The sequence below is a fragment of the Cyanistes caeruleus genome, chromosome 11 (genome assembly GCF_971803275.1).
Source record: "Cyanistes caeruleus chromosome 11, bCyaCae1.hap1.1, whole genome shotgun sequence".
Lineage (NCBI taxonomy): Eukaryota > Metazoa > Chordata > Aves > Passeriformes > Paridae > Cyanistes > Cyanistes caeruleus.
In genome coordinates, this window is record NC_141711.1 from 2,030,572 (window position 1) to 2,056,439 (window position 25,868).

Consider the following 25,868-nt stretch of genomic DNA (forward strand, 5'->3'; position numbering starts at 1 on the left):
TGCACTCCCTGAGCAGTCTCATTCACCCTAAGAAAGAATATTATAGCCTGGCCCATAAAGATTATAGCTCTGAGAACTGTAGGAGTGGGTTTGAAAGCAAGAGATTTAAAATATATTCAAATGTATCTGGTTTCCTCATTGGAAAATACAGAAGTGCTCAGTGTAAACTCTGTGTAAGAGTTTCCTCAGACCCCAGAAGCACAGAATCTGATGGTGGCATGAGCCAGACCATCCCAGATAATCCAGTTAGGGAGCTGCTGACTCAGGTGTGTGTTGGATTGCCTGTCACCTGCCTCACACCCCTCTCTGGGCTGTCATCTGCTGTTATTTCAATTAGAGAGTGTCAATTTTTATCACATCACACCAAAGGTCAGACTTTGGGACCCCCTCCCATCGCAGGAAAGCACAGCTTGCATTGTAAGTGAACACTTCATCTGCTTGAGGTGGGGAACAGGAACAAATCTGAGGGTCCAAAAGTGTCCCCACACATCCAGGACTGGCTGCTGGAGCAGGGGTGAATGAGCATCATTCAGGGGTTAATGAAGCTGGTCCACACCAAGCAGTGGGAGTCAGTGTGTGAGAAGCACCACATGCTGTCTGTGTCATTAATTACTGAGCCATTTACAATTCAAAAAACACAAATTCAAGACAGAATGAAAGGTAGAAATAGGCACAAATAGGTGAGAATGCTGGATAACTCAATTTACCTAAGCTGAAATACAAGCTCATGAAAGATCAAATGAAAAGACTTCCTAATATTCCACCTGCTGCTGATGCTGTTCAACATTTAGCTTTTATATGACAAAAAAACCCCAAAACACCTGCCCTTCCCATTGGGCAGCAAGAGGAAAAATCCTGGTGTGATTTTCCAAGCTGAGGGAGCTGGGCAAGGCAGGGAGAAGCTCTGAGAGCAGCTGCAGCCTATCAGAGGAACAGAGGAGCAGCAAAAACCTCGCAACACTGGCCAGATAAAATTATTTTGGGTGCTTTTCTTCTTCCTCTCATTGCTGCCTGTGTACAACCAAGATAAGCAAGTGCAAACTATTTAATCTTCAGCCTGTGGAGTTGCTTTGCTGGAGCCTTAATGTGTGATTGAAATCACTGCAGCTCAGATCCCACCTCTGGGTGATAAGGGCTGAGCCACAGAACCTGACACAGGAGGAGGATTTGGTTCACAGAGCACTAAAGCATCACTAATAAATGAAACAAGCTGCCATCTAGATTCTTGCAGACAGGAAACTACAAGTGCCTGCACCAGAAAAAGCCCAGTTTTGGCTAAGTTGTGTTACTCAGATGTTTCTTGTCAGCACAGCCAAAGGCATTTGCTCTACTCAAGTGTCTGATTTTGTGGGAGCAACTTTTTGGTATTTGGATAACTCTGCAATCCAAATTCTACACTTTTTTAAAAATAAATTCAAAATGCTAACTGTATTTTTGTCGCAGTAATGTCCAGGGACTTGCACTCCAAGAGTGATAACACATTTTTGGCTTATCACTGGTGAACACTCAATCCACAGAAACCACCGAGGCCAGGAGGAAGCTCTTTGCTGTACTTAGAGGCTTTTTTCCTCACCCTTCTCATCAGAATGTGTCTCATAGACTCTTTTTTGGTCATTTCATCAAAAAAAGAACAAGGAGCAGCACATATCTGTGTACACACACCTGAAAATGCTCAGTTATTTCAGCCCACCTCCCTTTTACACCATTCAACAGCTGCTGCCACCCCTCACATATTTCCCTCTGGCCCAGGACAATAAAATAAATAGTTTTCCCAGCCAAACTAACTGCTGAGACACCCCCAGGGGCAGATTTTATTTTTCTGAGTTACATTTCTTTTGAAGAGCCCAAAATGAGTTAACCCAGAACGAACACGAGCCGCCCTCAGCTTAAGACAACCTGCAAACAAGATTGGCTTCCAAAAAAGCATTTTTTCCCCCTCCTTGTCAAAGAAAACAAATGTACTCCTGCTCTGGGTCTGCCTCCTCTGACAGAAGTGTGCTTCTTTCAGTAAGAGGCAGGATCTAGGAAATTTCAGTCGATTTCACAATAAAAGAAGCATTTTAACCACAGAAGGAGGTGTGTGTCCATATGGTGTTGGATGGAAAGTGATAGATCATTTAGAAGAACATTCTGCTCGATATATATTTTTCCCCCTAGTGAATCACAAAACCCATTAAAAAAAAAGCCAGATTAATTGGAATACACTCCAAATGAAGAGTATATTTGCTGTGTCCCTCCAGCACCCCAAAGCTGAGAGCCAGCACATGCAGTTGGATGCTAAATGCTGTCATCTTCCCCTGCTTTTGAGGAATTGAAACATGAGCAATGTCAGCCGAGGTTAATTCACACCAAACAGGTGGAACCATTCCTATTCTCTCTGAACATTAAGCCTGGTGACAGTTACTGGTACCTAAATAGAACTGCTTTAATTTCCATTGAAAGTTATGGCCAATTTGAGAGAAAGTTTAATTGAATATTCCACACCGTAGGGAAAGATAATAACTAAACTGAACAGAGAATTCTTGGAGTATATCCAGGATAAATGAGAAAAATCCTTTCCTTGTTTGCTGCTGAGGGAATTGCTCTGTGTGCTGGGCTGTTTTCATACAGCGCTACAAGCCGCTATTTCTTCGAGACAAAAGTGCACCTTGGGTAGAGCAGCTCTTCAGGAAAGTGGGAAATGGGATGGGTAGGAGAGCTGAAGGGCACGGCTGATTCACACAGCAGCCTCCTCCTCAAGGTGAGCAGCTGCACTCCATCCTCCTGAGCACCAAAGGGCTCCACTGCAGGGCTCACTGCTGCATTTCTGCCCATCACTTCTGCTAGCATCAACTGCACCTGGCTTTGGAATTAAAGCACAGAATGTTTCACACCATATAGTCCTGCCACGGCTAATTCTGTAGACTTCTCAATGAAGAATACCCACTAAAGGTGCTTCCTGTTTGAAGGAAAAAACGAAAGGATAAAACCCAGATGTTTTATGAGTGTATGAAAAGGTGTTTTTCAGGGAAGGGCCTCACAGCTCTGCACCTTTAGGGACAGCCCCTTGATACAAGACTGGGCTTCTTTTGTGGTTCCTACAGGTCTCCAGCAGGTACTGTGAGCCTTCTGCTGTCCCCTCTCCCTTCCTGCTGCCCTGTTCTGCTGCTGTCCCTCTGTCCTTTCCTGATGTCCCTCTGTCCTTTCCTGCTGTCCCCTCATTTTCTTTCCCTGTCCCCAGCACAGCCCTGGTGACAGCTGGCACACAAGTGACATCCAAGCTCCAAAGCAGTGTCAGATGTTCCTCAGAAACCACAAAAACCCAGCAGACAGGAAAGAATAGATCTCCCCTCTCGTAAAGGCAGGATATTCCTGGATATTCCTGTGTGGGTATCACACACAAATGTGGATATTCAATTACACACACACAAATGTGGATATTCCTGAGTGGGTATCACACACACAAATGTGGATATTCAATCACACACACACAAATGTGGATATTCAAACACACACACACAAATGTGGATATTCCTGAGTGGGTATCACACACAAATGGGGATATTCATTCCTGTGCCTCCTCTCCTGGGTCCAGACAGCCAGGAGAGGCCATTCCCACCAGAGCACAAGGGGTGAGCTGTCCTCCAACAAAACCCTCATTTAACAGGATGCAATTTGTGTTCCCTTAGCAATTCAACAGCCTGGTTATCATCACACCTGTCCCTTCAGCATCCCACAAATCACATTGCTCCAGGACTGCAGAAAATCAGATTTCTTCACCATGCAGCCTCTTCCCTGAGTCACCACAGCCAAGAGCAGGAAAAGAAACAGAGGAACTCACAGTGCTCTGTTGAGGGCAATATCAGCCCACCACAGAGCTGTGAGCATAAAACAATAGTAAAAATCAGATTAATACAGTGCTAATGGTGCTACCACCAGTGCTGGGCGTTCTTATGTAGAGCTATTTGGGAATAGAAATGTTTCCATGGCCTGTGCTAATTATCTATTGATTTATTAGTAAGATGTAAGGTGCTGATATAATTGCTGTCTGCCAAGAACAGACATCATTATTATAAAACTTTCAGCTGTCTTGAGTATGACAGAGACTGTAAAGTGGATGTATTAAAAAAGCAGAAGTAGTTGGTTACATGTGCATATTTTAAAGCCACATATTTCCTTTCCACAATACCTCCCTGGACTTAAATTGATTTTAATCTTTGATGTAATCAGGAAGGTGTGTAAAAGCCAGGTTAACAAATGCCATCCTCCCCACGCCAGCATCAGGCAGGCCAAGTTATGAAACACTGGTAGTGAAAAAACCTTTTTCCTTTAAAATCCAAAGCCTTAGAAAAGACAAGTCCCTGGGGCAATAACCTGTAATCTCTGTCTCATCTATTGCTGGAAAAACAAAGACAACTCTGGCAATGTGTCCAGGCTCTCAATTGATTGAGGAGCCAAACCCTGCAGAAAGCTTCAAGGTGAAAGGAGCTCTCTGTGCTTCGCTTCAAGGTGAAACCTCTTTTCCCTTTTCAGGTTTAAGTACATTAACCACTGTCAGGAGGAAAGCTGATCCCTGCCAACTTTCTATCCAGCTATTTACAGAGAGGTTTAGGCCATGGATTCTCTTCTCAAATATTTGTGAATAAGCAGATGGGATTAGCAGGGCCTGGAGAGCTCGCTGGGAAGAGGAAGGAGTGATCAGCCTGGCACACTCAGAGCCAAACACCTGCAGCTGAATTTGCACCAAAATGCACGTGGGCTGCTCCAGCCTGCCCAGGGGCACTGGGAATGTGCTCTGGGTCACCAGCACACACTCTGCAATCAGGAAACACAAACTGGCTGCAAGGGAATCCATCAGGGATTCCAACCTACAGCCACAGAACTTTCAAACCATGCACAAAGCAGAGAACAAAACACCTATTTGTTAATTCGGCCCACAGCGGGCAAACTTCTCCTTGCCTGGTTGGTTTTGGAAATTCGGGAACGTTTCCATGTCCATGAGACAATGCTGCAGCAGGACATGAGTGACAAAATTCCATCATCTCCACCTGATAGAGGTTTGTTTTCTCCTTATTTTAGAAAAAAAACAACCCCAAAAAGAAGTAGAATTAAACTGCAAACACATTCCTTTCTAGCACAGAGCACTGGCACAGGCAAGTTTTAAGCATCTGCTCCACTACAAATATTAGCCTCTGCAATTTTCTTCCTATTTCTAAATTGGTCAGCCCTTGCTTTAAGAAGAAAGGACAATATTTCAATATAAGAAATTAAAAGGTATCTGAAAGAATGGTGAGAAAGGAAAACCTCATGATTATCATGTTATAAATTGATATTTTTGGGGCAAAACTTTCAGCATCAGCTTCTAACGGCCTGATGGAAGACTGATGATATCCTGAGGTTTAAAAAATAATCAAGATACCTATGAAAAGAGAAGGACCTCTGCTTTGGAGTTTCACAGAGAGGTAAATCCAAACCCTTCCTTGCCAGGCACTGCACTCCCCCATGCTGGGCAGGCTCCTGACCCTGGACAGGAAAACCTCCCTCACTTTTTACTGCTGCTAAAGCAAGAAGTGTTTAATCCTGTAAACAGGGCCCAGGGCTGTAATCTCCAGGTGGTTCTGTTCCATAAATGGATTTAAGGCATTTGAAGCCTGCTGTGGGGACACTGGGCTGGCAGCTCAGCTGCTCTAACTCTCTGTAACTTCATTGGACTCGCTGGAATTGCTCCAATTCAGGGCACATTTCAGGAGTTGCCCTTCAGTTTTGTTTTTTTTCATTGTTGTTTTTCAAAATGTTCCTGCAAGCCTCAGCAGAGCAGGAGCAAAAGGCAATGCCACTCTCCAGTGGGAAATCTGAGAACACTGAGCTGCTGTGGCTCTGGAAGCTGGGACACACCAGCACTGACCATGGGCACTCCCAAACCCTGAAAATCACCATTTATCCCCATTTTTCTGCTGGGTCACCCCTGCAGAGCGACCAGACACTCCATGCAAACACAGACACACAGACACCAGACCCTACACAAACCCAGCCTTAAAATCAACACCACTAAATGTCAAACTGAGGGAGGCTTAAATAAAGTTCTCAGAGTTCAATCAGCAGAACATCAAAGGAGCAGCCAGGAGTACAATTTGTACAATCTGCCCACGGATAACATGTATTCCTTTAATTTTTTTAAATGTTATGAACTTTCAAGCAACACAGCAGGGAAAAGACATCAGTAATAGCTGTCCAGACCCTGACTTATGACTCTTTACTCTGCCATGTAGCACTCTGCAAGGCTGCTCAGAGGGATGGCTTTGTGAGGAGAGCCTTGGAACACCAGCAGCTGAAGCTTTCCAACACTCCTCGCTCACCTCTGAAGAGCAGCACGATGGGGATGCCCCACACACAGAATGTGGGAACTCACAGTGGTCAAATCAGAGATTTTTAGGCTTCAGGCATTAGCTTGAGCCTGTGGGAAACTGAGTCACACAGCTTTCTCACTCTGGCCTGGGAAATCATAAGGAGGGATCCACACAGTCCTTAGGGAAGGAAAACAACCTGTGCAGGTGTTGTTTGTTCCTTGTTGTTTAGAAGTGATCAGGGGTGTTGTTCCAGCTGCCCAATGCTGGTGATGTGTTGGTTTCATGACCAAGGAGAGTTTCACCTCTCAGACCTGTCTGTAAAAGATCAGGAATAATAAAACTCTGTCTCTTGTGTAACCAGGGCTGGAGAGTCTGTGTCATCACTTCACTGTTCCCAGTAGGTGCAACAACAGAATTCACCTCCAGTGTCCATTTCAAACCCCCTGCCCAGCTCAGCTCTGGGAAGAGAAGCTCCTTTTGGTTTCAGTAACAGGAGAAAGCTGCTCCTGGAAACAGAGTCTAGTGCAAGGCAAGGGAATTCCTTCAGCTGTGCCAGGGAATGTTTCCATGGGATATCAGGGAAAATGCCTTCACTGAAAGGGTGGCCAGGCACTGGGCCAGGCTCTGCAGGGAAGGGCTGGGCTCCTGGAAGCGTTGGGAAGGTATGGATGGGACATCTGGGGACACGGGGCCGAGGTGGCTTTGGCAGTGCTGGGAGTGACTGGACTCAATGCCCTTAGAGGGCTTTACCAACCTCAACAATTCCATGATTCTGTGACACCCAGGAGCCTCAATTTCCCAACAGAGCCTTTCCCAGTGGTAAAATTTAATTTTCCTTCACTTATGAAGACTTTGGCTCCTCACCTAGAGAGCACTGAGATGCAGCATTATGCAAAATGCAAATTCAATATTGATGAGGAGAGCGAGGCAAGAGTTAAATTGAGGGTGTATTTTCTTCATCTGATTAAGGCCTATTACTGCATAATTAAAACCCAAATTTATTTCATTGTTCAACAAGAAATTATGGTTCACTGACGTGACCAACATGAAATGAAATCAAGTGAAATCAATCACTCACTATGCAAAGTCCATTTATGCCAAACCAATATAATGCTGAAGCCTTACAGTGGTCACAGTGCAAAATAAATGTTATTCCTGCTGTGTTTTAGTATAAAAAGCCCAAAATATCCGAAAGATGTCAAAATAGGAGCTGACTTTCATTACTTGTCTTGGGAGTAATGGGAGACAAGCAGAGTTGTAATGTTGTTTTTTTTCTCTTTTGGTAAATTATAAGTCAGAAGTTAAAAGCAAGAAAATTAACGAAAATCATGTAATTTCATTCTAGAGCAGAGAAGGCTTAATGGGCAATTGAAATAATGTGCACTGCTTCAGCAATTTTTTCATTACAATTGCAAAAAAAAAGTGACTTTCTGTGTTTTGAAAATTAAGGATTATACTGGATTGAGGATGCACTACAAAAAACCCATTTTTTTTTTTTTTTTCAGAAGCCTCAAAGACAAATAAGAATTTCTGCAAGCAGAAATTATCTGGGACAGAGAGAGTGGGCTTTAACTTTTCTCCAGTAAGCACAGCAGCACACTCCATAATGAGAAATGTGCAGGCACAGTAATTAAACTGGGAATAACTCTTCATGGATCACTCTGCTCTCTGTGAGCAGCAAGAATTCAAAGTTCTTCTTGACCCATTTGCTGTTCCAGCCATCGCTTCTGAGATAGTTTCAGCACCCTCAGCACTGTGGCTGCAGGGAACTTTGTAAGAGCACTGAGGAAATGACCTAAAGCAGCTCAAAGACATGAAAACAACCATAAAAACATGGAAACAACCATAAAAACATGAAAACAACCATAAAGACATGAATACAAAAATATATAAAGACATGAAAACAAATCTAAACTCATGCACACAAACACTATGATATGAAAACAAACATAAAGACATAAATACAAACATATATAAAGACATGAAAACAAATATAAATAAAGATATGGAAACAAAGCCATAAAAACAAACATGTATGAAGACATGAAAACAAATATAAAGATATGAAAACAAACATACAGAAATACAGGAAAACAAAAATCTTTCTTAAAAACTGCTGTCTTTTTGAAGATGCCAGAGATGGAGATGATAATATGTAATTAATACATGGGAGAACAGACATAAAAATCAGTGCTGAGCTTTCTGCTGATGCATTTTAGGAGCAGAGGAGAAGTGCCCAGCCAGGTGAAGGGTGGTTTCCTTCAGGTGGGTTTGATACAGATGTGGTTTGGTAGCTGAAGCACATTTGTTACCCTCAGATTTAATTAAACACACATTGTTCTTCACTCACAATCTGTCTCATGCAGTAAAAAGGAGCTTTGTCATTGTTGGAAATGGGAGCATCGCTCAGACCTGGTTGTGTTTATTCTGCAGCAGTGCAAGGTCCCTCCTTCCTGCTCTGTTACAGATTGAGGGCTGGGTTTGGGTGGGAATGGACCTGAAACCCAGCCAGTGCCACCCCTGCCATGGCAGGGACACCTCCCCTGTCCCAGCCTGACCTTGGCCACTGCCAGGGATGGGGAACCCAAAAAAACCTCTTAAAATCCTGAGTTAAAGCCAACTTTAACTAAAGCTGACACCTCAGCAGCTTTCTGGTCTGCCTGTCCAATTAACATCCTCTAATTAAGGATTGTTTTCCCTGTATTAAGACAACTGCCAATTTAACTACTACATCTTCCAAGGAATCTACTTAAAAACCTGTGAGCTGTTCTTGGTTTTTGTTGGCATTGCTACAATTTGAACTCCTTCTCGAACTTTTCTGTAAACTTTTCCTCGACTCTTTACTCAGCACAAACGTCCCCTTGGCTTCTCCCAAGTAAGCAAAAGCCTGCTGGGCTCCTGCTGCAGCAGCATTGCTTTGTTTACCTCTAGAAGGGAATTAAAAGCATTTTCCCAGTAAAGAACAAATGTTTACAGTGCAGAGAGTGCCGTGCCCGTGTTTGCACTGCGCAGTAACGCAGGGAACGTGTCCCCCCTTAAACATTCCTCTAATCCCACGGATGAGTTTTCATCTTGCTGGGCTCAGACAATGAACCCACAGCAAGCTCCTGCTTAAACAAAGTGAGTTTTCCCTCCTGAAGGAAAACACGACCCACGGTGTGCACATTCCCTGGATCCCATACAGGGACCGGCAGTTTGCCTGGAAAAACTCATTTCTCCCCCAAAACCCCCCTGCAGCTCCCACCTCCTCTCCTACAGCTGCTCCAGCTTCCAATTCACAAAAGCAGAACCTCTTTAGAACCAAAATAAATACTAATCTTAAATTCAATGTACCCTGACAGCAAATAAGTTTGCTGTGCTTACTTCAGCATGAATAAAAAGCCCGCAAGGAGACTCCTACATGAGAGTATATTTACAAGTTCCATTACCCACTGGAGAGATTGATGTAATAAACCCATAATAAAAAGCCTCGTGTTATGGATTTCTCTAATGTTTCTTATCAAACGGCCTGTATTATCTTGGCTTGTGTGTTCAATTTAAAATAGGTTTGCAATAAGTGCCTGAGAGCTGGAGGTCATTTTCCCTGAGTTTTCTGACACGCTGGGACACGCAGCGTCTTTTCCTGCCCTGGGAAGCTAAAAAGCAGTTTGGAGCTGGTGGAGAGCACTTTACAAAGCAGGCAGATGATGAATCCAAGAGAAAAAGAGTGGCAATGCATTACCTGAACACCTATCCGCACCTCAAAGCTCCCCGGGGCACAGGACCCAGCACAGTTTATTTTTCTGCCTAAACACAAGATAAAAGCCATCCACAGAAATTGTTTTGCCACCAGTTGTCACCTCATTTGTATTTCATCCTGGCTGGCAGCAGCACAGCCCAGGTGTTCTCCAGGACCTGTACTCAGGATCTGCTGCAGTCACTTCAGCTTTTCAGGAAAAACAGCCCAAAATTGGGACCACAGCTGCGGTGTTTGGAGGTGGAAGCAATAACTAAGCACTTGTACCTGTTTATTTCTTCCCTGACACTGGATTTAGCTAATAACCATTAGTTGCTAATTAGGATTCAGAGCAATTTTCCTTAGGACCTGTTTCAAATCATTGCAACACAATTATGAAACGCATTTGCCTTGTTTATTAAATCTTTGAAAGATTTGTTTTAATTTTCAAATCTTAGCCTGTCACTCTGCAGCATCCTCTGCTCACTTTGAAGCAGCTCATGGACCTACATGAGAACTTCAATTTTCAGTTCATCTCCCTTTCCCTGACTCCATTTTTGCTAAAACCTCTTGAATTAACCATTCAACCCCAGTAAAATCCATCCCCTGGATTTTCTGATTTCAATGAATGCAGGATGTGCACCCACTGATGCCAGAGAGAAGGAAACCATAAGGATTTTTAGGCTTTGTGTGCCAACCACTTATTATCACTTTTTCCCCCACTTGTCATCAAATTTTGCTTCCATTAACCACCCAACAGTAGCAACAAAACCTCATAACTCCAAGTCCTGTTTCTCACACGAAAAAAAGAATAAACCAGTGTTTCTCTGGTAACAATTAACATTTTACAAAACAATCTGCTCAAAATATTGGTCTCAAGTAAAAGCAGAGATGCATTTGGCAAAGATGTAATGGAGCAGTTGGGTATTAAAGTGAAATCAAACTCTTTTAATTAATTTGTCCCATGGACAGTGGAGGGTGTCCCTGCCCGTGGGACTGGATCATCTTTAAGTTCCCTTCCCACCCAAACTATTCAGTGATAAATTCTGTGATAAAAATGCTTGGAAAGCATTTTGAAATGATGCTTGAAAAGTTTAAATTCACACTGCATTCCCCCTGATCAGCTTAAAGAGACCCTTAATGTTTTTACAACACAAGTCACGTGGATTGGGGGTTTTTTTTATGGCCTTTTCCCAAGTTGTTTAACAGCTTTTAAAAGAAAGACAATGCCCAGGATCAAATTTTAATGGCAAATAATAGCAAAAGAAAATTTGAATGCTTGATAATTTAAGTGTTATTTTTTTACTACCAATGTGAATCCAACCTTAGCAAATTAAAACAGGAAGAATTAATTGGATATGCAAATAAGATTATTCACTATATAAATCTAATTACATACCAATTTGCTTTAACAGCATGCAAAAGACAAAAAAGCCTCTTTGTAAATTGTTTTCAAAACCACCTGTAGCACAGCAAAGGGGAAGGGCTGGATCTGAGGTGCTCATTTCAGCACTAATCAAATGAGAGGTTTTGAAGATCTTACCAAGATCCCTTTGCCATGGGCACCCTGCTCTGTTCCCTGATATCCCAAATTTCATTATTCGTTTTCAAACACATCCCAAACTCTCCCTCTGTTTTTATCCCAGGAACAGACAAACCAGGCTGGATTTTGGGAATATGAGGTGATTCTGGTCACAAATCCTGCCTTTTTTTGAGCTGTTCCAGATTTATTTTCCTGCCAGAGCAGGGGATCTGCTGGGCTGGCACTGGGCACACCAGCAGTGGGAACTGGGAGCTGCTGCCTGCACGTCCTGAGCCCTTCAGAAAACAAAAAGGGACAAAGCAATAATTAACAGAACCCACTAGTGGATTAGGGACATCTCTCCAGGGGGAAAAAGCCCGTTAATTTGGGAGCCTTTTGTGTCTGAGAAGCAAATTACACTGATGGCAAATTTATTTCTTTGAGTAGCTCCTTGTCAGGAAGAGTAAAAATTACAAACAAGATCACTGGAATTGATTAAGATACAGAATAGCTGAGACCATAATTGGTGTCCATGTGCCATCCCTGATAAAGGATCCCAATCCCTCATTTTCTCTGACTGTACATTGAATTTCATCATCTAAATCTGCTTCCTTGGTTCACTTTGGGCATCTAAAACAATCCAGAGTAAAAAGCATGAAAAATGTGTTCCAAAGAAAAGGAATGAAATGTTTACACCTGTACAGCAAGCAAATATTGAGGTCACCTTATGGAAAGCAAAGTGTTGTTGTAATAGAAAATTACATTTGACCTACATGAAAAAAAACCTTCAAAACATTGAAGAGTTGTTAAAAAATTAAATGCTCACCAGAGGAAGAAATTTGGTGAACACAGAGCAGATTTTTTGTCACTTAAATTCTGTGTATAAAGGGGTTTTGCAGCCTTTACTGTCTATTTTAGATCATATTAATAAAGAAAGAAGTGCATTGCCCTTGCATTTTATACATTGAAATATATAATGAAAAGAAATGCTGCTGCACACAGAGGTTTTTTATCACTTAAAATCTGCATATAGAATTTGTTTGTGGCCTTTTCTGTATATTTTAGTTTGCATTAATAATGGAGGCTAGCTCAAGATGAGAATCCCACATCTCCAGAGTCACTGGTGACACTTTTATATGGTTCAGCAAAGCTGTTTTTCCTTTAAGCCCAGACTGGCTGCCAATACATTTGTCCACTCAAACTGATGCATTTTTCTCTTTTTTCAATGCTCTGTGGGCAGCTGCACAGTAACTCATGAATTGACATGAGATCTGAAGTCTTCAGGAACAACCCAAAGAGTTTTTGAGCTCCTGCTTGCTCAAAGAACAAGGATTGGAAGGGACAAATCCTGCAGGGAACATCAGTAGGGTTTTGTTGGTGTCCTCCAGCATCACTGAGCAACTGGTGGAAAATCTTGTGTTGTTCTCTTTAAATTTCTAAAAAATTTGCCTCTTTTCCTCTACCAGGGGAGCTCTCAGGTGTGCAAACCAGTGAATGGGAAGGGGCTTTTCCAGCTGGAATTTATCCTTGTGTCAACCCTCACCTCACTGTTTTACACACCTTAAAAATGGGATTTAAAACAACCAAAAAAGATGTTATGATATCCCTTAAATACCAAAACCCTTGCTAACTGCTGCATCTCCATGCATCCCCTAAATACTTTTGAAAGACAGCAGTGAAATGCCAGAGAATGCCTCCAACTCAAAAATAAAAAGGGGCGGTGGAATTCTAGCGGTAATTGGATGTCACATTAAAGAAAGTCACAATGGAGAAGCTTTTGAAGCCTCTGCCCTGGTTTTGAGCACAGCACCTTGCAGGGAGTGAGAATGGCAGTGCTGACTCCAAGGTGCAAGAGCTCCCAGGGTAACAGCCTTGCACAGATCAATCCTAAAAAGCTCTGACAGGCACAATTCGCTCCCACCCCCCAGAAAAACCCACGCCACAAGCACATTTTCTACCCAGCCAGCGCTTTCCAAACCAGCACAGCCACACCTGAGCTTAAAACACTGAGTTTCTGTGTTGGAACAAATGGAAATTGTATGAAATTTTTGATGTTTGATTCAGTGTTATTAAAAAGAAAAGGGAGAAGTACGGTAATCAGACCATTGTTGCGGTGACGTGGTTGTTGCAGGAACATCCTCATTCCAGGAATAACTCCCAGTATTCAAGGGTTAAAATTTCTCTTGCTCAAGTCCCAGGTCAGATCTTCTGTGCTTTTATTCAGCTTGCTGGGGCAGCTCCTGACTTTCCCAAAGTGTCCAAGCACTGCTGAACAGCCTGGGCATGGGGAATGTGTCCAGAGGCTGAGAACACTCAGCAATCCAGCACCCAAATTCAGTCAATTCCCTGGGTCAACTCCAGCCTCTCCCTGGGTCAACTCCAGCCTCAGAAGCATTTTGATTATAAAAAGGAGCTGTAAATCCTTCATGAGTGTAAAATCCAAGTGTTTTCTGTTTCTGAATCCCATAGTGGGATTTTACATTTTAATTTGTAGGTTCTGTGTTGAGCAATACCTGAAAAGCTGCTGATTCACGATGGGTGAGAGCTGGATTTGAAAGTACACATTTTCTGTTCTTTCTCTTCATATCCTATGTGTATATTTAAAAATGGAGACATTACCCATTTGTTTAAATGTGATCTGGATCCTGAATCAGCAGCTAAATCATTGCAGAATCAATCCTGAATGGGAAAGGACCCACAAGGACCATTGAATTCCAGCTCCAGTTGGATTCTCCTAGTGCTTTTCAGCTGTGGATTCAACTTTAGATGGTTCTACACATTCCCACCTGATTTGTACCCCACTCCTGAAAAAGCACAGGAATGGTCTGCCCAGGGAGGTGGTGGAGTCACCGTCCCTGGATGTGTTAAATAAAGACTGGATGTGGCACTCGGTGCCATGGGTTAGTTGAGGTGTTTGTTTGGGCTGGGTTGGACTCTGATTTTAAAGGTCTCTTCCAGCCTGGTGATTCTGTGATTCTAAGATTTTGTGATCCTGTGATTCCATGATTCTGTGATTCCACGATTCTGTGATTCCATGATTCTGTGGTACTGTGTTCCCATGATCCTGTGATTCTGAGATTCTTTGGTTCTGTGATCCTGAGATTCCATGATTCTGTGATCCCACGATTCTGTGATTCCATGATTCTGTGATTCTGTGTTCCCATGATCCTGTGATTCTGAGATTCTGTGATCCTGAGATTCTGTGATCCAGTGATCCCATGATTCTGTAATTCTGTGTTCCCATGATCATGTGATTCTGAGATTCTTTGGTTCTGTGATCCTGTGATTCCATGATTCTGTGATCCTGAGATTCTGTGATCCTGAGATTCTGTGGTTCTGTGTTCCCATGATTCTGTGATCCTGTGATTCCATGATTCTGTGATCCCATGATTTTGTGATCCCATGATCCTGTGATTCCTGGAGTGGTTTAAGCTGCACTTTTCAGCTGCCCTGCCCTTCCCAGCCCTCAGCTGAGGACTGCAGCATTCCCAGGAGCAGCTCCCTGTCCCCAGACCCCTGATGCAAGCCAGGCACACTCTTACAGCTCCTCTCCTGCTGCCTCTTCCCATGGGGAGGGCTCCAGTAATTCATCATCCCCACAGCAGCAGCCCCAGGAGAAGGTGTTTGTACACAAACATCCATCACAGCTGCACTTCCCCATCCTCACACCTTCCTCTGCCCCGTGATTTTTGATAAATGCAGCTCTGGGTGTGCAGCCATCAGCCAGGGCCTCGCTGCAATTAGCACCCAGAGGCTGAGAACCAATTATGAGATTATTTAATGAGTCATAAGCAGCAGTGGTGAAATAGATCGTGTGAGACAACAGCGAGACAGAGAGAGGAAAGCAGAAGCAGGGCAGGAGAAGATGGGAATCCCATGTAATTAAAAACTCACAGATCCAGCTCCTCGGCTGATTGAAATGGAGATTTTTGACAGAAGTCAATAAATGTGCTCTAGAACAGAGCAGCTGGGGCTGCCCCTGGATCCCTGCAGTGCCCAAGGCCAGGCTGGACATTGGGGCTGGACACTGGGACAGTGGGAGGTGTCCCTGTCATGGCTGGGGGGCATTGGGTGACCCCACACCAACACTGACCCCACACCAACACTGACCCCACACCAATGCTGACCCCACACCAACACTGACCCCACACCAACGCTGACCTCTCAGGGCAAGCTCACCTGCAGGAGTGGCTGCAGCTTTGATGAATCAAAATCTCACATTCCAAAGCCTCTTCCCAGTCCTGGGAGCTCGTGAGACAGGCTTATTAAATGAGCAATAAAATGCAACTTAATGGGGTCGATGTTAAATTAGTTTCAATTATCAAACCCCATTTTACCAAAATGAATGCCTGGCTCCCTTCCAGAGCTCACATAATTTCCATGGGAAAGCACCAGGTTCTCTCTCCTCCCACTGACTGATGGCATCTCGCCTTTCATTAGGGGATAAATTCCATATTCCATCCTAACATACCAACAAATTCCAAAAAAAAAGAAACAAGATCATTCAAGTTTGCTCAGGAATGCAGCAGAGGTCAATAAATGTTACTGTTACATTTAATAAAGAAAAGTCAGTATGAATAAATACTGGGGAATTCTATGCAGATTATTTCCCAACGAGCTGTTTGTACAGTGTTATTTTATAACAAGTGGGAAAACACTCAGGGAAACTCTGCTTTTCACTGAGGCAAAAAGAGGACACAGGCTTTAGGGTACAGGCCTTGTTGTTTAAGTATTGTGAGGAAGGACAGGCAGATGTACATTACACACTCTGGGAATTCATGGCCACATTTTGAACTGGCCATTTCACTGTTGTGAGGTTAATGAGGACTCTGCGCTCACTGTGCTGCCTCTCTGGGAAGGGAGCAGGGAATTGAGCACATCCCAAGGAGCCCACTCCACCAGAGCCTCTCCTCACCCTCTGGGTGAAAAACTGAGAGTCAGCAGAGCTTTTCCAATTCCTGGAATGAGCTGCTCCTGATAACAGCTCTTGGCCACTTGACTTGAGAATCACAGCTGGGCTTCCCAGCTCAAAGAGGCACCACGAGATTGCCATGGAGAGCGTTTTTATCCCAGCTGAGGAATCCATCTTCCAGTCTGATTAGTGCCTGCTCTGCCTCTCAAACTTGTTTTCTCTCCTGAAGTGCTTCGATGCTCCCAACCCACAGAGGCTGAAGAAACCAAACACAGGCAAACACAGCCAATGGCAGAAACATTTCCAGATCACCCTCATGCAGCAGGTTACCCCTCCTGCTGTCCTTCACGGCCTCCTCAGGCCCTTCCCACTGCAGCTCTCCCCATTTTGAGGCCCAGAAGAGATTTTTTGGGAGTCTCTTTCCATGATTCCTTCAGCCCTGTGGTGTTAGACGCCGTTTCCCTGCTGGCAGATCTAACACTCCTCTGTTTGAGCTCTGCTCCCACACCTCTGCCTCTTCCCAAAGATGCTCCTTCCCTCAGGAAGAAAAGCACAAGGCCAAAGCTTGTCTCTCTTTAAGCCTTTCTTCCTCCCCTTTTAACTTGAATTGGCAGTAAGTATCATCCATGGCTATAATATTCCCAGTCTCAGAGTTGTCTGTACTGACTCTTTTTGAGTTTGGTCACAAACCAACCAAAAAAAGCAAAAACCTGCAAAAAAAAGCAGGCTGGAAACTTGGCTGCAGAATATAGGCATCAGATCTGTGTCAGGCATTCAAAGGGATCACCAAATGCAGACAGAGAGAAAAGAAAACAACTGTTCCAAAATTCCAAAATATTGTCAAATCACCACAACCTGGACTTCAGCTGCAAAGCTCAAAAATACCCCAGTGCTGTGATCTTTTGCTACTATAATCCCACTTTTCAGGGATGTTATAAAAGACAATTTAAGTTCCTCGACACAGAGGATTTGGAACCAAATTTTCCATCGCTGAGGAGATGCACAGTTCTCCTCTCCATCCCAGCTGTGCATCCAGCTGCTCCCAGCCCCTTTTCATCCCAGTTTCACACCCTGGGGAGCCCAGCCACTCCCCTGCCTTCTTTCAAGGCCTCCTTCAGATGTCTCCCAGCAAAGCCCACCCAGTGTGAGGCTGGAGAAAATTCCATTTCCTATGGTCCAGATAAAAATGGAAGGAGAGGGAATGTTCCAGGAGTAAAGCCTGAGCTCTCAGGGAGCATTTCATGACATCACCTGAGCTGGAAGGCCACAAATCATTTCTTTTCTTCCAAGTGTGACTGGTTATCCATTGCATTATCCCTGTTTCACAATTAGAAACAATGATTCTAATCTCATATTATAATAATATTATAATATAACAATTCTAATGTCAGCGATCTATTTTGCATATTCCAAATATGGAAATGAGAAATGGAAATGAACATTTAAAAAAACAAAAAAAAAGACAATAACAACAACAAAAAATTCCAAAAAATAATCGAAAAAAACCCAATTAAAGTATTAAGGGCAAGGCAAAAATTACAAATGAAAAGTTGGGATAAGAGGAATTTCAGGCACATCAAAGTTCATGCTGTTCCAAACATGCACTGGACAAACTTAAAAATTTCACAGACAAACTGCATATTTTCTTCTCAGCTGTGGGAGACAGCCACGGGAAGCTTTATAAATGACAATCTCCCTTAAAACAGATGCAACCTTCAGACATTTCAACTCAGAAAATTGGAATTAAGACACATCAACCTATTAAGACAGCTGTATTTTTCATACTTTCCCCAACACCTGGAAAGTTTAATGAAGTTTAAAGTCACCAGCTTCAGCTGGAGATGCTGACTGCTGGCTGGCTAATTAGTTCCTGTCTCATTGATTAGCAGCTTCTACAGTAGTCAATTATAAATGGTTGTAATGCTTGCCTTGCTTTACAGAGTAATTAATAAGATATAGACTATTTAACAATTGTGTCTTAGCTTGATTTATGAAGCTGAATATGTGCATTTTACTGCAAAACACAAAGTCCAAACACATCAGGAAAACCAGACTGAAGCACTGAAGGGATAACAGGCAAGTTTTGTTTCTTCATTGTAATACACAGGAAATCTTTCCTAAAACTCACAATAATGAGTCAGTGCAGCCTGTCAGCAGCATATTCCTGATTTCTGAGCACAGCCTGTCTCAGCATTTGACAAATGCTTCAGCAAAGCAGCATCAGACAATGCCCAGCTGAACCTCAGTGTTCTGTGCTCAGCTCTCTAACAGAACTTACACTGGTGTGCCACGGGCTGACTTGGAGCATAAATTGCAAAAACACATCAGAATCTGCTCTGTTTAATGGCCTCAACCCTGCAGAAATTGGAGCCCTTGTGACAGCCAGGCCTGGCTGAAGGAGGGGACAGTAATTCTGGGGAGGGACCCTACAAGAACAGGCTGGGGTGGTGAGGAGCCTCAGGTGCTGGATCTGCCCACATCCAACAGAGCACTCAGGGATTCTGCTCTGCCCACGTTTGTGCTACTTCATTATCCCAGCTGGGCTTGGGAAAAACGAGCTTCACATATTCTTTTATAGGATTTGAAAGTTTAATAAAAAGACAATTAGGAGATAAAAATAAAGTCTACAGATGTGGCCGGGTGTCTCTGCATTCAGCCAAGAGAGCACACCTCACTGAAAAACGATTGTCCCTTAAAAACAGAACCCTGCTACCTATCCATAAATTCTAATCCATATTCACACATTCTTCTGAGGATCTTTGGTGTTCTTCTGTTTAGTTTTCTCTTGCCCCCTTCCCAATAGATCAATCCTCTTGGCACCATTGAGATTTACATTCCCTGATACCAAAGATGCAATAAATTCCTCCCCCAGAGTTCTGGGCACTGCTGTCTTCATCTGGACCAGAAAGTTTACAAATGCAGGGGGTCTCTAGTTATCTTTTCAGTCTTTGGGTTATACAGACAAAAGCAGTTTTTATTTTAATACTATGCCATAGTAGCCTAACATATATGTATTATACCACTATTTCTAAATTTCATCAATAACAGAAATAAAGGAAACCGTATTAATACAACAAAATTTCCCAATCTTATACATATAACATTCACTCCAATATTTGCAAAAAGCCAACAATATAACATGTATCTATAGCAGGCTGACTTTTATTCCCTCTGGATGATCCCCCTTTTCACTAGCTGAGCACCAAACATGAGCTCCAAGCCCAACCCAGCAGGTTTCCCACGGCACCACATCCCTCACCTTGCTCTTCTCCACCACCACACAAGCATTACAAAATTAAGCCCCTTTCCAATAATATTTAGATTGTCTAAGCATCACACAGTATTTTGCCTATAAAACACCTGACTAATCACCTCAAATTTTGCCATAAAACCCATTTTTACTGGCAATAAATAATCAGTTTGGGTCCATATCCTCCCTGATCTGATAGATGCGTGGAAAAGAAGGTATTTCTGTAAGTCCCTAAATGAGATTTAATTTCAATACCTATGCACTAATTCAAATGCAAAGGAGCTAAATTGAAAAGGGGCATCATATCAAACACACAGGGGATCAATACACAGCCAGAGAGTTGGAACATCTGCTCAGGAAAGTGTCTGTCTGCTCCCTGGGTTATTTAAAGTGCACCATCTCACCTTCTTAACTTTTGAGAAAGAGGCAATTAAACTTGCCCAGATGGACTTGAGTGTTAAACAGAGAAAAACATCATATACCTAATCATCTGTATATAAAAATGAGAAGATGGCATTGATATGGCCTCTGATTTCATAATTTGGGAAATGATGGCCCAAATCAATCAGGTCACATCCAGCAAGGGCTTTGCTGCTGACAGATCAGCAATGGAAATGGGTACAGACTTCTCCTGAGGCTGACTCAAATCCTCTGCAATCACAGAAAAACTTGCCACATAATCCCTAAATAAGCATAAATTACATTTTCTTAGCTCTCCTTCCCACCTACATGCAGCTGAGCGATGCTGTAGAACCCCACTTGGGCAGCCAAAACTCTTCTGGCTTCAGTTTAAAGGAATTTTTGTCCAGCTGAGGTTTAATCATTCTTATCCCAGCAGGAGAGTTGGATCCAGGACCTGCTCACCCAAAACCCGCCTGCAAAACCCCCCTGCTGGGGGACCACACCCCTTCCTGAGGGATTTCCAAATACAGGAATTGGAAATGAAGATGAAAAACCCATAAATGATCAGAAAAAAACCCCCACTCAATGTATGAAGGCAAGGCAGATGTGATTTTCAAACCCTCCTGCAGTGGTGCCCAGGGCTGGGTGGTGTTTGAGGAGAACCAGGAGTCACTCCCTGCCTCCTCTGCTGTGCAAACATTAATTAAGCAGCCGGCTCCAGAAATGCAAAGTGCTGCAGAACTGACCAAAATATAAATTAATTAATTATGGGGCAGCAGCAGATGAATCATTTCCCAGCTTCCTGCTCACATCAAAGTGCAGAGGGAGCTACACAGCACCAGAAAAAAAAAAAAACCCACTGAACAAATTGAACTGCGGCCTCGTTTAGAGGAGACCATAATTTAATATGTACAACAGGGCTCCCAGCTTTAATTATTTATATTCAGACACGAAATTAGCTGAATTTCTCTGGTAGGAAACCTGCAGCTGCTTGGAGAGCAGAATGAATGCAAATCCTCATCTGTCTGTGAATTTTGAGGTTTGATTTTTAACAGAGCTGGGTGCCCTATTTCATTGGAATGTATTGATATAAATTATGGGGGTTTTGCCTCACAATGGAAAACATTTGACTCTATATTGCATTTTTTCCTTCCCATGAGTTGCACAGCTGTGCTTTAAACACTCTGGTCTGAAACACTGCTGTGCTGGACCAGCATGAGATAAAAGGAGAAAGAATGGCTGGACAGGAATCTCTGGGAATATTTTCCTGTTAAAAAAAGTTTTGGGGAAAGATCCTGAACCACCATTAAAAAAAAACAACCCAAAACCCAACAACAACTACAACAAAAAAACAAACCAATCAAATAAAACAAACCCCAAAGTGAAACAAAACAAAAAACTCAAACAAAACCAAATCAAAACAACAAAAAAAAACAAACCAAGAGCTCCAGGACAAATTAGTTTCTTAAAGCTCCTGTATTTTTGTGGTGCTTGCAGCTGGGAGGGGCTGGTGAGGTTCAGGGCAGGATCTGCCATGGGTCAGTGGGTGTTGAACAATTTGATTGTGCATCACTTGGTTTGTTACTTTATATTGCTATTCACTTAATTAATTATTAATCATTATAAAGTAAACAATACTATTATTTACTTGTATTATTTACTATCTTATTTATTATAATACTATTGTATTTGCCATTATATTTTACTTTCTTTCAATTACTAAATTGTTCCTATCTCAACCTACAGGTTTTAATTTGGATTCTCCTCCCCATTGCAGTGGGGTGGAGGTGAGAGAGAGGCTGGGTGTTTAAGCTGAGTTTAACCCACAGCACTGTCAGAAGGTGAATGGTTAAATCCCACCATAAAATATGCATATGCACACTCAGACATTAATGTGTCTGTGCCACTGCAGCTCATTAACATGCAAATGCGACTTCAGCAGAGAAACTCTCTGCTCCAGGAGGTTAATGAGGCAGAGGATGGCAAAGAAGTCACGGAAAACACAGAAAATTTCCTTTCAGACTCGTCCAGCGCATGCAGGCACACAATGTCACATCTCCCTCCGTGTTTGGCTCAGCACATGCAATGCTTCTTGTTTCCACTGATGCCTTAAGTTTCAGCTCTCATATTTTCCAGATTGTGCACTGGAACATAACCCTGAGCTCCACACAAAGTGTCAGCGAGCTCTCCCAGCTCAGGCACACACAACAATCCTTTCCCAGCCCCAGAACCGAGGGCAGCGCTGCAGCTCCAGGCCCAAAAAGCACAACCAGCAGGGAATTGATGGAGCAGCCTGGGAGGATGGGACTGCATCACCTGCAGCTGGAATTGCACAATTCACCCCGAGGTGGAAATGGACCAAAACTGATCCAAGTGTGAAACTCCTGACCCGGGGCCCATCCTGGCTGCAGCCAGGGCCGGGCCCTTGCACTGCCCAAGGTGATCCTTGGAAGGGTTTTAATAAAAATAAACCCTGCTTTATTCCTTTAACCTGCCCAGCTCTGCTCCAGGAGCCTCTCCAGGCATCACCATCCTTCTGTCCTGGCTGGACACCAATGATTTTTTGGGATGTGTGGGGCTGCCCAAGGGAGAACCTTTTCTAACCAGATCACAACTTGGAGATCTTTGTGCTACTTTCACAGCTTATTCTGCCTCTCATCCCACGCTCCAACACTGAGAAGTTATCAGCACTACAGCTGCTGTTTAAAAAATCTGAGAGTCTGAACAAACCAGGGCTGTTTGCCACCAAAGAATTCATTTGCAGCTACTGACACCTGAAGACTCCTGAGAACACAGCCAGAAACCCTGAGCACCACACCAACCATGGAGTGAGTCCAAAAAGTATCAGCGGGTTTTTAGCAGTGCAACCTCAAAACAACCGGCGAAAAACAGTCTGGAAAACAAGGTCCCAGGCTGGGTGGTGGCTTGGAAGGGGCTGGTGGCTCTGGAAGACCTTCAGCCTTTTCCAGGCTGCTGAAATCACCAGCAGTGCTGCACCTGGAGGCAGCTGCTTTAGAAACACCCTGGGACTGACGGAGGTTTCTGTGTGAGCTTTCATCAGCTCTGTGAGGAGCGGTGAGATCTGAACAGCCAGCACAGAGCCAGCTGCAGCATCCCTGTCACACTGTACTGGGGACAGCAGGAGCACCACACAGACTCTCAGCTAAGCTGCACAAGAGAGAGTTTTATTATTCCTGATCTTTTACAGACAGGTCTGAGAGGTGAAACTCTCACTGGTCATGAAACCAACACATCACCATCATTGGGCAGCTGGAACAACACCCCTCGATCACTTCTAAACAACAAGGAACAAACAACACCTGCACAGGTTGTTTTCCTTCCCTAAGGACTGTTTGGATCCCTCCTTATGATTCCCCAGGCCAGAGTGAGAACCTTGTGTGACTCAGTTTCCCACAGGCTCGAGCTAATGCCTGAAGCCTAAAAATCTCTGATTTGACCACTGTGAGTTCCCACATGTCCCTGTGGGCAGCGAGCAGCAGTGGCAGTCCTGGGCGAGTGGCACCTCAAGGACACAGCGGGATCCTGCAGTGCTGGGCTGGGTCATGGCTTGGACGAGACACTTTGGGAAGTTTTGGTGCAATTTAGGAAGCACACACATCAGAAAAGGCCCAAGGAGCTGGTGGCAGTGGCTGGAGCCCCAGGGAAGTGCTGGGGATGCTGCTGCTTCGGGATGGTGGCACCACTCAAAACTCCACAGGGAATTGTTGGGTTAACAACCCAAAACCTGATCCTTCAGCAGCCCCCTGCTCTCTGCAGCCCACACCGACTGCAGGGTGACACCTGGGCTGTGTCTGACTCTGATCACAAGAACCAAACACAAGTATTCCATTCCCAGGTTTAAGAATCGAGCTTAACTCCCCCAGTCATCTCAGGCTCCACAAAGAGCTGTGGAGGGTTGGTAGAAAACTTTCTGCAGACTGTATTTTTTACTTCTTTTATAACTCAGTCGTTAATATTTCTTTTTCACAAGGGTGAAAAATGGTTTGCTCAACATGAAAACACAAGTTTCCCCCTTAACTTCAGAGTATTTAACAGCCACCTGTGCATGTGTTCATAACACCAGAGCACGACACAAAACACTCCCACGGCTCTGGGAAGCAATCCAAGTGCATCCCTTAAAAAGAGCCCAAACGAGGGAGCCCTGCTCATGGCAGCACCAGAATTCCCACAGCACATCCACTCCCCTGCCTGCAGCCAGCTCAGACAATGCTGCAGGCAGCCACAGAACATTCCAGATTTAAAACCTGCCCGGAGAAGTCGGCCCAGAGCAGCAAAAAGAAACCATTTCCCCACTCAGCACCTGCTCTAAAACTCACACAAAACTTCTGGCACTCCTCTCCCCATACATCTGTTAAACTTCCCTCAGCAGCACAGGGAATCTGAGGCCTGGGTAAATTCAGTGCACTGCAAAGAGGAGAGAAAATGCTGCTGCAGAATAACGGGGGACAAGCCAATGCTGGGCTTATATATAAGGGATATATTTTCATTAAACACAGATATTTTGATAAAAGCAACCCCATCAAATCAATCCCCCTGAAACTTTATTTTGCTGACCTGAAGCAGTTTGCAATAGGTATTTCAAGTAGAGAAATTACAGTAAAAAAATTTTCCATGCTTTTGTTTTCCCACTCTTTTATTTATTTGCTTGAAATAAAGGCTCATCCTCGCTGTATTCCCGCAGCCCAACTTCCCTGGGGTTGCAATTCCCGAAACACGTGGGGGCTCTGCATTGCAGAATCTCTCTGCATCCAATTTTCTGCCAGCTCAGAAACTGTCAAAGCACATTTAGAAAGACTTGGAAGCAAATTTCAAAAATAGGTACCCCTAAGTACCGGAAGAAAAGTCGCTTTATGTTCAGTAGAGCTAAGCAGAAAAAAGGAAACACTGCTCTAAGTACTTTGTTACTATCTAAAATGCTGGAAAAGGAACCTGACAGTGAGCACAAAGAAAAGGGGAGAAATCAAAAGTGAATAAATAAAGCAGTAAAAGAATCTGAGCGAGCAGCAGGTAAATGAGAGCAATCCAGGTTAACACAAATAAACATTAATTAAAGCCTGACTCCCTCCCTAGGACAAAACACGTGTGAGAATAATAAAGGCAGTGTAAGGAGGAATTAATCAAGGATGTGGCAAAGAGAGAAAGGCTCAGGACAGCCTTGGGCAGTCCTGGTGTGGTCCAGGAGAGGCGATGCCACAACCAATGACAATGACTTAAATTTGCTCATTCTGCAAACCCAAAATGCTCTCAAGAACTCTTTCAGCTCCAGGAAAAAGGCACATCCCTCAAAAATCTCTGGGAATTTCTCTGAGAATGCTCTGAACATTGCAACTTGGGCAGAAAAGGTTAAACAAGGGCGCTTGCAGGGGATGCTTGCATGGCTGGAATATGTTATTCTAATTATTTGTTAAATGGAGCGAGGGCTCAGCTGTAACACAACACCACTTTAATGAAAGCTCCACAGGTTTAATTGAGCAGGGAAACGCTTAACACGGAATGAGGGAACACAACCCCCATCAACAGCAGCTCTGAAGAGGAAAGGGGCAGAGCAGAGCTTTGAGAAATTGTGCTTGGGCTGGCAGACACGGACCAAGAGGAAAATGAGTTTTAACTGGACCCGTTCGGTAACAAAGGCCACCAACAGAGATTTATTTGGGTATTTTAGCCCTGGCACGTGAAGCACAGGGCACTCTGGCATTCGTGGGGAAAGCAGTGGTGCTTTA

General features: G+C 43.7%; 1 protein-coding gene across 7 annotated transcripts in view; it reads right to left on the bottom strand.

Moving 5' to 3' along the window:
- LOC111934941 (contactin-4) overlaps positions 1-25,868 on the bottom strand; it is a 263,405-nt gene that overhangs the window by 99,972 nt on the left and 137,565 nt on the right. The window lies entirely within an intron of this gene.